This window comes from Odontomachus brunneus, unplaced genomic scaffold (genome assembly GCF_010583005.1).
Source record: "Odontomachus brunneus isolate Ranch 3 - 2012 unplaced genomic scaffold, Obru_v1 Obru_scaffold_329, whole genome shotgun sequence".
Lineage (NCBI taxonomy): Eukaryota > Metazoa > Arthropoda > Insecta > Hymenoptera > Formicidae > Odontomachus > Odontomachus brunneus.
Window position 1 is genome coordinate 113432 of NW_022639779.1, and position 6334 is coordinate 119765.

General features: G+C 31.9%; 1 long non-coding RNA gene across 1 annotated transcript; it reads left to right on the plus strand.

The window, feature by feature from the left end:
• The first annotated feature begins 662 nt into the window (after positions 1-662).
• LOC116853470 lies at positions 663-4714 on the plus strand. The gene is made up of 3 exons (XR_004379983.1): positions 663-778; positions 1679-1824; positions 4471-4714. It is a non-coding gene; the product is annotated as an uncharacterized LOC116853470 (long non-coding RNA).
• Positions 4715-6334: the final 1620 nt, after the last annotated feature.

The window sequence follows — 6334 nt, forward strand, 5'->3', positions numbered from 1 at the left end:
TATATATATATATATATATATATATATATATATATATATATATATATATATATATATATATATGAAAAGGCAGTTTTCAGGACCAAAATATTTCTCGATTTTATTATATAGATGGATGTTGGACTTATATCTCAATTAAGCAAAAACCGTTTGCAAATTTTAAAAATATTATTTAATTTTCGAGATAATGAACTTAATATATCGAATGGCAGTTTCCAGGACTAACACATTTTTTAAATAATTCGTAAAATCATATTGTTGTTAATAAATATTTCTATTAGATATGGATTAGGTGTTTATAAACAATAATAATGATTATTTAGGACTTTCTAAACTATAATTTAACAGAATTTGTTCAATTTCTTCTGTGACCTGAAAAGTACCTTTTAGTAAATTAATATGTTTATGAATAGGCATTTTTCAAGTCCTTTAGATTTACGTTTAAAGTAAGAATCTGTCCCATATTTTGCATATGTATCGATTAGAGAATAAAATACTAAGAGTGATATTAAAGTACTAATAGTGACATTTTATTATACTAAATAATGACAAACAAGTAGAACATAAAGTTATAGGGTGTTTACGACAACTAATCGGATCTCTGATCGGACTGAGCAGTGGCACTCAATGGAAACTTTCAAAAAATTTCCCTAGACTGATCTGAAATCCGTACTGTCTCAGAATTGATCGGATTAGATCAGGCAGATCGATAGATATAGAATCGTGCGAGTATAATAGAATTGAAAAAAGTTGTAAAAGCCATTACACAACAAAGCAGGTACATTTTTATTGTTGTAATAATTAATATTACTGTATGTAATAAATATATATTAATACTGAATGTATTTTTATTAGTATAAAATTGTAGAAAAAAAAACAAAGAAGTCATAACCTTACTTTACTGTAATTGTCATACTTGTGCCAAAAAAGTTAACAGATACTTAAAGGTACCATAAATAATTAATAAAATTATTGTTTATATCAAATAAATAAATTAAATAAATAAACGCTATACGTTTTTAAACAATATTTAATTACATATTTGGAAGCATTTTTAATTTGGAAAAATAATCTTGAAAGTAAAAAGATATTTGTTATATAGCAGTTAATAATACTAATTACATTTTATCATTTTTATTTATGTTATAATCATTAATTTTTTTAAATAGGCTCGCAATAATGAAATATATACAATGTTGTCATTTAGTAAAATGTTATTTTTATTTTTTCTTATTGCAGAGTAAATAATATAAAAATAACTGTTCTTTTAATGATATTTTGTAATTATATAAAATACATTTCATATTAATCTTCCACATAGAACATGGAAATTTGACAAGATAAAGACTTGTTTTTGCTTCAATATCAATTTTGTAAATGATAAATAAGATACAATCCAAACTTTACTGAATTTATCTTATGGTAAAAATGCATTGGAAAAGCTTTTACAAGTGTACAAAACTTTTTCAAATTTTTAGTCGTTTCAGAACGATGTAAGAACTTGCAAAGACCCAGATTGTTGATGGAAAATGCTAAAAGAATATCCTCTGCCAACGTCTGGTTAATATATGAAATGTAATCATATTTCTGTATAATTATGGATGTGTAAATATAAATATGTAATCTGTAATTATTCATGTTATGGTATGAAAATAATCTATTTTTATTATCTTTACAGAGCATAAAAAATGGATATATTTTTATTATGGAATTTCTTTTTTAATAACGATGAGAATAATGATCGGGAAATAGCACATAGAAGAGAACAACATCTCAAAATCAATAATTTCTTTAAAATTATTGTTCCTTTGTATTCATTAACAGGTAATGAAATTGCATGTATATTATTAATATTTTTGTTATGACGTTTATAGCAGTATTTCTATATTATTTTTTTTTAAATTTCAAATCACATTTTCGTATTGAAAGAAATACTTTTGAACACTTGATACAAACTTTTGGAGCGGCTTTATTGGAAAATGATGATTCTCCAAAATTACCACCAGCTAAACAACTTGTTATTGCTTTATGGTTTTTTGGCAATCAAGAAGCTTACAGGTTAATAATTAAAACATTGAGTTTTTCTTTTATTATTAAGAACAAAAATATAATATTACATATGAAACTTCTAATTTTTTCCATTGAATATTAAATGTTAAGTTTGATATATATTTTTTATATTACATATTTTAATATGTAATATATATATTAACTAATAATTATTTTAATATTATCTTCAATATTAAAATTTATGTCAAAGAAAAAAATATAATAATAACAACGTGGTGTAACGACACTGTTCGAAATTATGTACTGAAAAAGATTTCAAACTGCTAACTTTATTGAAATTGTTTAATATTTGATATTGCTGAAGATGATTAATAATCTGATCGAAACATACAAATGCTATTAAGGAAGAAAAAAATGAACGCGTGAATTTCAGCGCATAGTTTCAAACAATTATGTTGTCGTTATTATTACATTGGTGGAGTATAGGTTACTAAAAAAATATAAGTATTAAGCCTGTGGCAGACGATGCGATTTTTCTTGCTGGATTGTTTCTGCTCTAGTGAATTACAACACATTCTGCGATCTGTTTGGTGTGTTTCTAACAATTTACTACATCGCAAGCAATGTAGCACGAAAAATCGCATCATCTGCCGTTGGCTTTATTTATTTTCTTAGTAGAAAATACCTAAATCTAAATCTCTTTAAGATTTTTAATCTTTGGATTATGAAATTGTGACGATTGGAGATTCGTCACGACGGCCATAATCGCAAGACTAACAAAACGCCGAACAACCGCGCGCGGAATAACCGCAAGGTCAACAAACAGTCGAACTGTTTGTTATAATTTAGTATAAAAGCCGACAGAAAATTGATATCGAGAGAGATTGATCGGGAAGCTCCTCTCAGGCGCACGACCGACCAGAACTCGCAATTCCTAGAGATCCTAGACATTCCGTCGAGCGAAGTGGATACGCGACGTCGACATCCTCTCTCCGATACCGCTCTACCGACCGAAGTGGATACGCGACGTCGGCTTCCTATCCATACACCGCTCTGTCGACCGAAGTGGATACGCGACGTCGACATCCTATCTCCGATACCGCTCTACCGACCGAAGTGGATACGCGACGTCGGTTTCCTATCTGTACCTCGCTCCATCGACCGAAGTGGATACGCGATGTCGACATCTTCGATACCGCTCTACCGACCGAAGTGGATACGCGACGTCGGCTTCCTATCTGTACCTCGCTCCGTCGACCGAAGTGGATACGCGACGTCGACATCCTCTCCGATACCGCTCTACCGACCGAAGTGGATTCGCGACGTCGGTTTCCTATCTATACACCGCTCCGTCGACCGAAGTGGATACGCGACGTCGACATCCTCTCCGATACCGCTCTACCGACCGAAGTGGATTCGCGACGTCGGTTTCCTATCCATACACCGCTCCGTCGACCGAAGTGGATACGCGACGTCGACATCCTCTCCGATACCGCTCTACCGACCGAAGTGGATTCGCGACGTCGGTTTCCTATCCATACACCGCTCCGTCGACCGAAGTGGATACGCGACGTCGACATCCTCTCCGATACCGCTCTACCGACCGAAGTGGATTCGCGACGTCGGTTTCTTATCTATCACTCTGTCGACCGAAGTGGATGCGCGACGTCGACATCCTTTCCTCCTCACGCTACGCCGCTAACATCTACGATCGCGAACGCATACCGGGCATAAGACAACGGCGACAACGAGCGCCTTTAAACCAGTAAGGAAAGACCAGGATAGATAAACAGATTAAAGCCGATGAGGCAACGAACTCCGAACGACGAACAATAGTGTATCCGGAAACAATTCCGACCGCGTCCCGCCTGACGCTCGCGCGCCTCGACGCTCGCAGCTGATCGCGAGACGACAACAACGGCTCCCGACGAGAGCAAAAACGCGACCACGCGCCAACGGCGTAACGTCGCCTGTAAATAATTGTAAATAGCTTCGAAATTAGAATATAGTTCCACATTATTATCACCTATACCACTGGTTTTCATTTCACACACGAAACCCGGACCACACCGGCTAAGACTATCCCGCACGTAACGCAAGGCCGTTACAAAATTATATAAAAACGTATGAAAAAGAAATTTAAAACTTAGATTGTCTACTTTACATTACTTTGAACTGATTCACTTTAAACTCTAATTTGAAATCGTATATTGAAGTTGAAATGACAATTATCTATTTCTTGAAGATTATGATTTTTTATGATTTGTACGAAGAATGAAAAATATTTGTACTATGAAAAATATACTTTTTTTGCAGGGATACAGTATACATACAGACAAAATTTATAAATAGTATTCGTTTTTTATATATGTTTGTGTAGTATACATTTTTAATTTATATTATTTTAAAATTTTATTTTTAAGTTTTTGTTTTTGCATTGAAAATGTTTTCTTATTTTAGATCCGTTGCAGATCGATTTGGAACGTCTAAAGACACTATATGGAGATGTGTTTTTAATGTCGCTTACACGCTAGAGCAACATGTTCAAAATTATATTAAATGGCCACAAATTCAGGAGACATTAAATATACAAGAACAGTTTGCTGCAATTAGTAATTTCCCAGGTGTGGTGGGCGTTATTGATGGTTGCCACATTCCTATTAGTGCTCCTATTGAACATCCAAATAATTACATTAATAGAAAAGGATTCCATTCTATATTATTGCAAGGCATTTGTAATCACCAAATGAAATTTATTGACGTGTTTACGGAAATTTGCGGCAGTGTACATGATGCTCGAGTTTGGCGGTTAAGCGACATCAGAAATATGATAGAGCATAATGTAGGACGGTATTTTCCACAACAAGGTCATCTCTTGGCTGATTCTGCATACCCGTTATTGCATTATATGCTAACTCCATATCGTGACAATGGTCACTTGAATCATGTCTAACATAATTACAATACAAAATTATCAAGAACCCGTGTCATAATTGAAATGAACATTTGAATGAAATGAAATTGAATGAACATTTGGAATACTAAAGGGACGATTCCGAAAACTGAAATATATATATATATATATATATATATATATATATATATATATATAATACAGATATGATACCACTAGTTATACTTGCATGTTGCATTTTGCATAATATTTGTATTGATATTGCGGATGAACCATTTGATATTTTGGAAATGGACAATATAAATAACAATGATAATTATGCAGTTATGAGAGCTGATGAAAAAAGAGATATTATTGCACAATTATTATTGTAATACCTATTATTTAATATACAAGACATCGTTTTTCATACATAAAAATGTAAAAATTTATTTCTGAACCTATTTCTGAAGTCATTAATATATCAATAGATATACAATATACATAATCTTTGAAAGAGACTGTTATTATTTCATTTTCTGTAATGCATGTTAATTTGAGTTATGATTTGTGCAATATAATCTGTACATAACAATACCTTCCATTTAGAATTACTTTTTTGTTGATAACATTAAAAGTTTAAGATATGAATTGCCTTTTACCATAACAAAATTCATCTCTGCTTTTTCTAGTAAAAAGAATGTTTACTTTATTTAAATGTATTATTGTAATAGTGTCAAATTGTTTGTACCATACAATCTTAATTACCAGAAATAAAATGTTTTTATTTCAATTAATCAGAAAAATCAATGAGTACTAATTTTTTTATTTCGTACCTAGAGTCTTCATTTGATTATATTTTATACGCAGGCTGCAATATGCGTCATTTTTCATTTTTTAATTACTTCAAGTATACGTGTGGACACAACGCGATACGCGTGTGGTTACAGTCAAATGCAGTTCGTGAAAATTGCGTGCTGCGTTGGTGACCGGAATAGCGATGCACTGAGATTTACCATTGACTCGCTTTGGACTTTGCTGAAGATGCTCCCAAGTTTTAACCGAAACGTCCGGACAATGTACTAATTTTCTACTTTTATTGTTTTATTTGCGCCTTTATCCGCGCTCACACTACCCTATTATCATTTTATGACTAATTATTTTAACTTAGAAGCTAAATCCGCTAACTCAATAATACAATTTACTAAAAAAGAGATCATCTCAGTTTTTCTTTGCGAATACCTATGTGAAACTTGATAAGAATAGAAGTTGGACAAAATAAGAGCAATTTTTTATAAGTCTTTTATAAAACAAGAATATAATCGAATAATATTGTAAGCGCTCATAATTTTTATTATATTAAATATTTAAAGACACATTTTTATATATAATTAAGAAATACATAAAATAGCAGTTCAAATTTTATATTGT